The following is a 9857-nucleotide window of genomic DNA, read 5'->3' as shown; positions in this document are numbered from 1 at the left end:
CTGCTTATGTCAGTGGGGTTTTGGGGTCGAACTGTGGGCTGCTCTGCAAAGCCCCAGTTCTGTTACCAATATGTAGGAAAAACTGTGCATTTTTTGGTGAACGCAGGCATCTCTCTGTCTCTCTCTCTCTGACTCAGCATTTCTGCACACATTGAAGCCTTAAGTGTGCAGTCATATTAATCAGGCCTGATGTGGTTCATGCAACAGAACTCTTGCCAAAGTTGCCAAACAGCATATGTCAATCTGAAACTGTGGGTTTGTATAGCATTGCTGAAACTTTCGGATAAACAGTTTTATTCTGTAAAAGTAAATTTTTCAAGGGCTTTTTTTTCAGGGGGGTTGAGGGATGACGGGATTGGGGGGATATTAATGATTTTTCAAATCAGTGTTTTGTCATTTGAATTTTTTTAAATCATACATATACATACATACATACATACATATATATATATATATATATATATATATATATACATATATATATATATATATATATATATATATATATATATATATATATATATATATATATATATATAGTTGAAGTCAGAATTATTAGGCCCCTTTGATTTTTTTTCTTCTTTTTAAAATATTTTCCAAAAGATAATTAACAGAGCAAGGAAATTTATACATTATGTCTGATAATATTTTTTCTTCTGGAGAAAGTTTTATTTGTTTTATTTCGGCTAGAATAAAAGCAGTTTTGAATTTTTATGTACCATTTTAGGGACAAAATTATTAGCCCCTTTAAGCTAAATTTTTTCTAAGATAATCTACAGAACAAACCACTGTTATACAATAACTTGCCTAATTCCCCTAACCTGCCTAGTTAACTTAATTAACCTAGTTAAGCCTTTAAATGTCACTTTAAGCTGTATAGAAGTGTCTTAAAAAATATCTAGTAAAATATTATTTACAGTCATCATGGTAAAGATAAAATAAATCAGTTATTAGAAATGAGTTAATAAAACTATTATGTTTAGAAATGTGTTGAAAAAAATATTCTCTCCCTTAAACAGAAATTAGGGAAAAAATAAATAAGCGGTCTAATAATTTAGGGGGGCTAATAATTCTGACTTCAACTATATATATATATATATATATATATATATATATATATATATATATATATATATATATATATATATATATATATATATATATATATAAATAGTTTTTTTCTAGACTTAAATTACCTGTGAGAAACCTGTGTGGTTGAAATTGAAACCTTACAGCTACCGAAGATGTAATGTTGATAAACTTAAGCAGCAGTAAACACACTTCATACTTTCTGTTTATGACATTAAGAAATCACTTGTCTTCCATTCAGAATTCTACTCTAACCACACCTCAACCATTTCCTCTCTTGAGACTCTTAACGCATTCACAGCTGGAATAAACTAGGTTAAGGCGAAAAGCAGAAACACATAAACATGCGATGTACAGCTTCCAGGTTTCATTACAAAATGTTCTACTTTCAAGTTTCAATTTCATGAGCTTTAAATGTTAAGTGACATTTAACATCTAACTGAAATTTGGTTACTTTGAAATGCACACATGCGATAAAAGTAATCAAAACTGACAGATTTATGTGCCTTTATACAAAATGTAAAACTCCTCCAGTCCTAGAGAGAAGGGTATAAATGGAGGTCAGAACCAGCTTTAAGTGGGAAGTACAAAACTACTGGAGTTTTCATTTATTTTATGTCTTGAGCATGACACGGTGTCCAACCTGTGTTTTATCAGTCTACACCCGCACCTACCCTAAATCCAACATCACAATAAACTGTTGTGTTTTATTAATGTCTACAACACCTACACCAACCCTAAACCCAACCTCACTGTAACTGTAACCTGTTGAGTTATATTAATGTCTACAACACCTACACCAACCCTAATCCCAATTTTGCTGTAACCTGTTGTGTTTTATTAATGTCTACTATACCAACACCATCCCTAAATTTAACCTCACAGTAACTTGGTTTGTTTTATTAATGTTTACTACAGCTACCAACACTAAACCCAACCTCACTATAGCCTGTTATGTTAATGTTTAATACACCTGCACCAACCCTAAACCTAATCTCACTGCAACCAGTTGACTTTTATTAATGTGTACTACACCAACCCTAAACTCAACCTCACAGTAACATGTTGTGTTTTATTAACGTCTAATACACCAAGACCAACCCTAAACCCAACCTCACAGTAATGTGAACTGAAGAGCGCAGGGTGTGATGGTTGGTGTTTGGTGTGGGACGAGTATCAAACTTAAGAGGCGGGTACGGTGCAGTACTACCAAGGTCGGCAATCTGGGGACTGTACCAAAAAGTGGGTGGGGGTGAAATTCCGAGAGTTTTCTGGGACAAAACAGGGATGTGTACAAAGACTCCAGGGAAAAATGTGTTGGCAGGTGTGTCTACTACGCCTACACCAACCCTAAACCCAACCTCACAGTAACCTGTTGTGTTTTATTAATGTCTACCACAGCTATACCAACCCTAAACCCAGCCTATTTGCAGCTTATGTCCCTTCAACTTGGAGGTCACCCAGCCTACTTATGGTGTAATCCCTCAAGAAGGTCTCTGAGCTGCAGTAATGCCTACTTAGGTCCTGGAGGGCCAGTGTCCAGCAGATTTAAGCTCTAACCCCAATTAGACACACAGAAGCATCCAGGAAGTAGTGGTGGGCAAAGTGAGGCTTCATGAATCACTGAAACAGTCGGAGCAAATGTGTCAAAGCTTCGAAACGTTTCGAAACTCCACTCTACAGTTACACCTAGTGGTCATTTTTTATGTTCTGCACTGGAAAAGCTTCGGCAAAGAACAGTTGAGCAAACTGAGGTATTAAATCCCACGTTGTAGAGCTGAACCTTTAAGTGATTTAGTAAAGCGGTGAGCGTTCCAGACTACCATGCAGGGATAGTGGACTCAAATCCAGGCTGATACAGCCTTTCTTTGAAATGCTTAATATCAGTTTGAAATGCTTTGTTCTTGTATTGTTTTGTTTTAACATTAGTCTGACAACAACAATAAACATTTTGTGAATAGATATGTCTTGTTTTGGTCATAAAACAGGGTTGTTGCTAGTTCAGACAAGGTTTTGGCCGGAAGTTAAAATAATTATTTATATCATTAATTAAATTTCCCCTTTATTGTATTTTGTTTTACCCAAACCCTCACAGTACTGTACAAATATTAATTATTGTTATACAGTTTTACAAAATTATGTTAAATTGATGAAGTTTCCGCAGCTGTATCCTATCTAGACTACACCATAAAACAGTAACATGATTAAAATACATAAAAACATAGTTTCAGTGTATTTGTACAAGTCGAGATTCGAACCCAAAATCCAGTTGAAGCACAGAAACATGATGCACATGCACGTTTCACTAGGCTACATGAAACAGAATTTTTTTTTCTAACACTGTCAGTCAAATGCAGACTCGCCAGGTCTCAAAACGATTCTTAACTGATCGATGCTTTGAATCGCTTTAGTCACGTGACCAGGTGTTTCGAAACACTTTAGTCACATGACCTGGGTGTTACGGATCATGCTTCAGTGCAGTGTTTCGAAACACCTGTGCTTCGTGATCTCGACCCTGTATCAAAACATCAGTTTCACGTCAGCCATCCCTACCAGGCAGGTCTGTTCATGTAAATTGAAGTTAAACCCTACATGGACACCAGTCCTCCAGGACTAAGTTTGGCCACCCCTGCTTTGAAGCTCAAAAATGCCCATTAAGTGATCTTAAAAAAAAGAATAAACCGTATGAATCAAAAAGTTTCTTCTTAATCTTCTGAATAGACTTGGTTTATGCAATGAACATATTTAACTTCAAATATAAACATGGGCTGCTGAATAATGTTATTACAGCTCAGTGGTTAGCACTGTCACCTCTGAGAAAGAGGGTCACTGTTTCGAGATTGGGCTGGGTCAGTTGGCATTTCTGTGTAGAGTTTGCACGTTCCCTCCATGTTTGAGTGGGTTTCCTCCAGGTGCTCCGGTTTCCCCCACAGTCCAAAGTAGTTAGATATATAGTTATATTTTTACGATCTACTTAGGGTTACAATGCTTTTGGAAATGCAGCCCTGGAAGTTTCTCTTATGAGTACTGAGACCCTAATTAGCTGCTTCAGGTGTATTTAATTAGGTTTGAAGTGAAACATGTTTTACATTTGTTCTACATGAACAAATGACTCATGAGTTTCTCTAAGTACCACTGAGGTTTACTCTTGTGTATCGAAGAGTGTTGTTCGCCCACATCACATGATTGGGCTTCCTTTTATGCTTACTGATTGATGTGTGCATGCAAGTAAAAATGGAAATTAGACTTGAATGTGTTTAAGTTATAACACAGCTGTCTTTTTGGAATACTTCAATTAAACTATATTATTAAAGGCATAGTTCACTCAAAAAGGAAAAAAAAAGTGTTCACACTTAAGTGGTTCTAAGCTTTTATGAATTTCTTTCTTCTGCTAAAAACTAAATGCTGAGGAAAACAGTCCTTGACATCTACAGTAGGTCCAAAAATACTATGGAAGTGAACTGTTTCTTCCAAAATTCTTCAGTATACACTCACTGACCACTTTATTAGGTACACCTTACTAGTACCAAGTTGGACCCTCTTTTGCCTTCAAAGCTGTCGTAATCCTTCGTGGCATAGATTCAACAAGGTACTGGAAAATTCCTTAGAGGTTTTGGTCCATATTAACATAATAGCATCATGCAGTTGCAGCAGATTTTTCAGCTGCATATCTATGATGCAAATCTCCCATTCCACCAGATTTGGTGACTAGGGAGGCTATTTGAATACAGTGAAGCCATTGTCATGTTCAAGAAACCAGTCTGAGATGATTTGCGCTTTATGACATGGCACCTTAACCTGCTGGAAGTAGCCATCAGAAGATGGTACACTGTGGTCATAAAGAAATGGACATGGTCAGCAACAATACACAGGTAGGCTTTGGCATTGACACGATGCTCAGTTGGTACTAATTGGCCAATAATATCCCCCACAACATTACACCACCACCACCAGCCTAAACCGCTGATACAGGCAGGATGGATCCATGCTGACGCCAAGTTCTGACCCTACCATCCGAATGCACAGAAATCGAGACTCATTAGACCAGGCAACTTTTTTCCAATTTCCTTCTATTTTCTGATTTCGGTGAGCCAGTGTAAATTGTAGCCTCAGTTTCCTGTTTTTAGCTGACAGGAGTGGCAAACGGTGTGGTCTTCTGCTGTTGTAGCCCATCTGCATCAAAGCTTGACAGGTTGTGGGTTCAGAGATGCTCTATTTTTCTGTTATCTAGTAATCAAGGTATTATTCAGCATTTAATTATTATATTTTAAATTTGAAATGTAATGTGTATTTATGTAGCGAGATTAATGTGTATGGCCATACACTCATAGCGGTCCCAAAGGGGTCCCTACACCACAACCATTTTGCAACATTCACATGAATGGTGAGCCAGCATCGACAAGAAAACGACGCCAGTGAGCTCACCACACACCAGCTATTGGAGAAGTGGAGAGACAGTGATAGAGCCAATTCGGTGGATGAGGATAATTGGGAAGCCATGATCAGTAAGTGCCGACAGAGGGAATTAGGCCAGGACACCAGGGTTACACTTCTTCTTTTTACGAGAAGTGTCATGGGATTTTTAAAGACCACAGAGAGTCAGGACCTCGGTTTAATGTCTTATCCGAAAGACTTGAATGATTTGAATGAATAAAGATATTCATTTATGATCCCTTTTCTCATTCTGAGAGACATTATTCATTAAGTTAACCAACATACCTACGTCTTTTCTATGTGTGTGTCTGTTATCAGGAGAACCTGTGAGAAAAGTGACTCACTACTGCCAAAATTTCTGGGAAATCTCCAACAATCTTTTAACAGAGGTGGACATATATAGGGCCTTAAGTGTTAACTAAATAGTAAGTGAAAGATAGGCTTTAAATTTGATGTCCTGTGGAGATTTTTTTTAAGTTTATCTACAATCAACCAGAATCTTCCTACCTAAAGAAATGAAATAATCATTGACCTTCTGTTAGAGTGTAACTGCTGCTGATTTGAGACTGTACACAGAACAGCCAATGAACTCTTTGACAGTGTTAAAGCTGGCTTCTGCTGATAAAACTGCAACCTAATTTTTAGTTTAGCTTTTGTCAATTCTGGGTTTTTAGGTGTCATGACTGTAGCTCAGCTGCTCCATAATACCATAGCAACAAAGAGTAATTAAAATCAAGCTACCTTCATAATACTTAAAACCCAAGCTTGGCGAAAACTAAAATAAAACATAACTGATACCCAGCTAATCCAGTTTCATGGCCCCTGTGCCCTTTTTAATCAAGAGTGTGTATGCACAATATGTGCGTAATAAGTGTGTAGGTGCAGTTTCATCCAAAGTATGGGATGTAACAACTTGTACCTATACACAGCAATGTGTTTATATAGAAATTTAAGCACACATCTTAGCATGCTTAAGCAGAGAAACTAGTGATAGCAACGGTACACATAATAGGCATTTTAGAGTTCCACACTGCAATGGCTTATTTTGTGTTGTTGGACGAATTGGCAAACTATGCACAACAGAGGGCTGTTTACAAAGATCGAAAAAAAAATATAGACAACAAAACACTAATTTGAAAATTTATTAATAAAGCACAAGTATAGGTACCGCATTCCAATTTACAATCATGTGATTTAAAAGGGAATGTTGTCACTATATATGGTTAATTGTAGGTGTTTCGGATTCCTAATGCTGTAAATGTGAAAGAGCATTATGTACACATGTGATTTAATTACCAATGATCGCCTAGGTATACTTCTAAAAAAATCATAGAACCAACTCAAATTTTGTCATTTTAAAAAAATTTCTTTTTGACGTTTCAGGGCCCTATCATACACCCGGCGCAGTGTGGCGCAAGGCGTGATGCAGTAGTCTTTTAGTAGTTTAAGCTTGGTGCAAGAGTCGTTTTGAGGCGTTGCGCTACGCTGTTTGAATAGAAAATGCATTAGCGCTCATTTGTGCGCCCATAGGCGTTCTGGTCTAAAAAGGAAGGCGTTCTGAGGCGGACCGCTGGCGTGTTGCTATTTTGAGAAACTATAATAGATTTTTCATTAGACCAAAACTAACCCAGTCTAAACTCCGGCGCAGAGTTGCGCCTCGCTTACGCACTGCTTAATACACACAAGAGAGCAATAAGCAAATATCTTTACATATGAAAAATGTAACTATTCAGGATATATAAAGGACATAATAAGAATAGATATAGGATATAAATATAAAGGATTAAAATATTATAAACATATTATTTTCTAGCCTACATAAATATGAAAAATCACTGCTTTTATGTGTTCTTCATATCGAGAGGCTTTTTCAGTTCATTCATAACAATTTGCTTTTGTTTAATGTTATTATTATTAGCAGTATTATTTATTATATCCATATGTATATTTGTTTTATTAAAAACAAGCTTAGATTTGCCCACCTGTCAGGTTTTGGATCATATGGGGCACAGCATGTTTTAGGATATAACTCAGGTTTTTGAGCACATTTTGTTATTATTATTCATTTATTAGTTTGCTGGAAATTAGAACTGAATTTAGAAATAGTTTTGAAACAAATATTTGCGCTTAACAAACAAAAGTATTTATTTATAGACTAATTGATGTCTGTGCGTAAAGGTTTCCCTATCCAAGAGTGAAAGTGATCTTTTATCTCTCATTTTCACGCAGTAGATGCTCTGTTTAACAGTTTTCTGTTAAAAAACTGTTAACTGTTAACTGTTTGCTTGTGAAATGCTCATTTTTTCTACTTAGACTTACTTTGCGTCCTGTAAATAGTGAATGCGCTCTTGGCCCGACGCTGCTTACTCTTAAAAGGAATGGGAGATGAGACTGTAATTGGTTTATTCTTAAAACACACCTATAACTCATTAAGAAAATAAACTCAACCCTTTTAGACCATGCGCCGAAGCGCAAGGCAGATTTCCCGTCCTTAAATTAGCAAAAACGCGTCCTGACACGCCCTGAAAGCATTTGCGCCCTGCGTTTTGCGCATGGACCGTCAAAATAGAGCCCTCAATGTCTTCCACGGTTCCACAGATTCGATTCTTATTCCACAGGGGTTCGACAAGAGTACAACATCCAAGACTACAACACTAGCCTCATGGATACGCTGGAGATACAAGTAGAACTTTACACATCAGACAAGGCTGTTTTCTATATGTTTATGAAATTGTCTCTGTCTCATTTCTTGAAATTGTTCTCGCCACGTTTACATGACACATTTACATCTCCACCTACTGCAGCATTGGGATCCGGAAGTGTCCCAACGCTGCAGTAGGCAATCCTTATAGCAGCATCAGCCATTGAAATTAGTCCGCAATCAGCTACTGTCTGAGCTGGGGTATTTTGCTAAAAGCGGTCTCATTGGCTGATGCTTCCGTTGATGCTTGAAAAGTCAAACTTCTTAACTTCTGCAGCTAGCAACGCTGCTGAAGAAATGCAGAAGGATAGACAATTCTGTTTGGTAACGCTTCACGTCACCTACTCAAAGTGAATGGGAAGTGTTGACGCTGACGCCCCGTCTTATGAGTTGTTGCTTGATCAGATACAGTTGCGAATGTAAGTTAACAAGAATTGTTTTTATTATTTATAAAGTTTTCCATTTATTGTATTTTATTAACGTCTACCCTTACCGCAACAGTCACAGTAATGTAAAAACAGTTGCTAATGAACAGTTGTAGTTAATTAAATGAACGGAGCACAACCGTGCAACAGAACTTAGATAAGCTCGGAAAAAACAAAGCTTGAAAAAATAAATTACATGGTTGTTTTGAGCAACAGGTTTCAGCCACTGTTTTAACTCGTCTTTCTCCAACCAGGAATATGCAAACTTTATCCCATTTTGTCATCTGTTTTGCTCTATGGCAGGGCTATTCAATTAGTTTGTCATGGGGGCCAGTTCATAAAAATCATCCCAAACAAGGGGCCAGAGAGATATGACTTGCAATATAATTAATGACACAACAGCATATAAAAGCCCATATGTTGTATTTTTGCTCCTTAAGACACCCACATTCAATTTTTCTACATTAAAATGTTAATATATTGTATTTTGAAACTATATAACATCACTGCATTGTGCAATGAAACAGTGACAATTGCAAAGATTATAGATTTTGGTTGTGCAATTATATAGTCTGAAGTATAATCAATTGCTTCACGGATATCACGTCTAATGTAAATTTAAGCTTTAAATTAGGTATTTAAATGAACTGTTGTTATAATCTGTGTTTATACATACATAATCATGAGATAATATATCTCATAATCTCATATCTCATAATCAGAGATGTTTTCTACTCGGTGCGTCTGGAGTGCGCGAGCACATCGCTCTACTTTCGCATAAATATTGGCATATATTCTAATATTTGTATTAACAATATTGCACGTGGAAAAGACGCAATATGTGAACGGCCCGCTGCTATAGTTAATCCAGTATGCATGTGTATTAGCCTTGGTTTAGCTATAAGCTTGTAACTTTAAACTAGCGCACAGGTGGCAAAACTTTGTTTAGTTGCAGCAGTTTTGTTCCAGAAATGTGCATTGAGAAGCCTTTAAGCTTAAGTATCTAAATGTTTCGGCTGCTTGGAAACAGTGCAATTTCGGCCCGTGGGCCGCCAGTTGAATAGCCCTGCTTTATGGTTTTACAACGTGTGGAGAATGTCACATCACCCTCCAGCGTTTGACGCAAATTACGTGACATCACCCGGACAGAGAAGCTTGGCCAGAGAAGCTTAAGACCTCGTAAAAACAGAATTGAGACTTTTTAATAC

The sequence above is a fragment of the Danio rerio genome, chromosome 20 (assembly GCF_052040795.2).
Source record: "Danio rerio strain M-AB ecotype USA chromosome 20, GRCz13ab, whole genome shotgun sequence".
Classification (NCBI taxonomy): domain Eukaryota; kingdom Metazoa; phylum Chordata; class Actinopteri; order Cypriniformes; family Danionidae; genus Danio; species Danio rerio.
The sequence above is the reverse complement of the archived record's forward strand: the minus strand, read 5'-3'. Positions refer to the sequence as shown.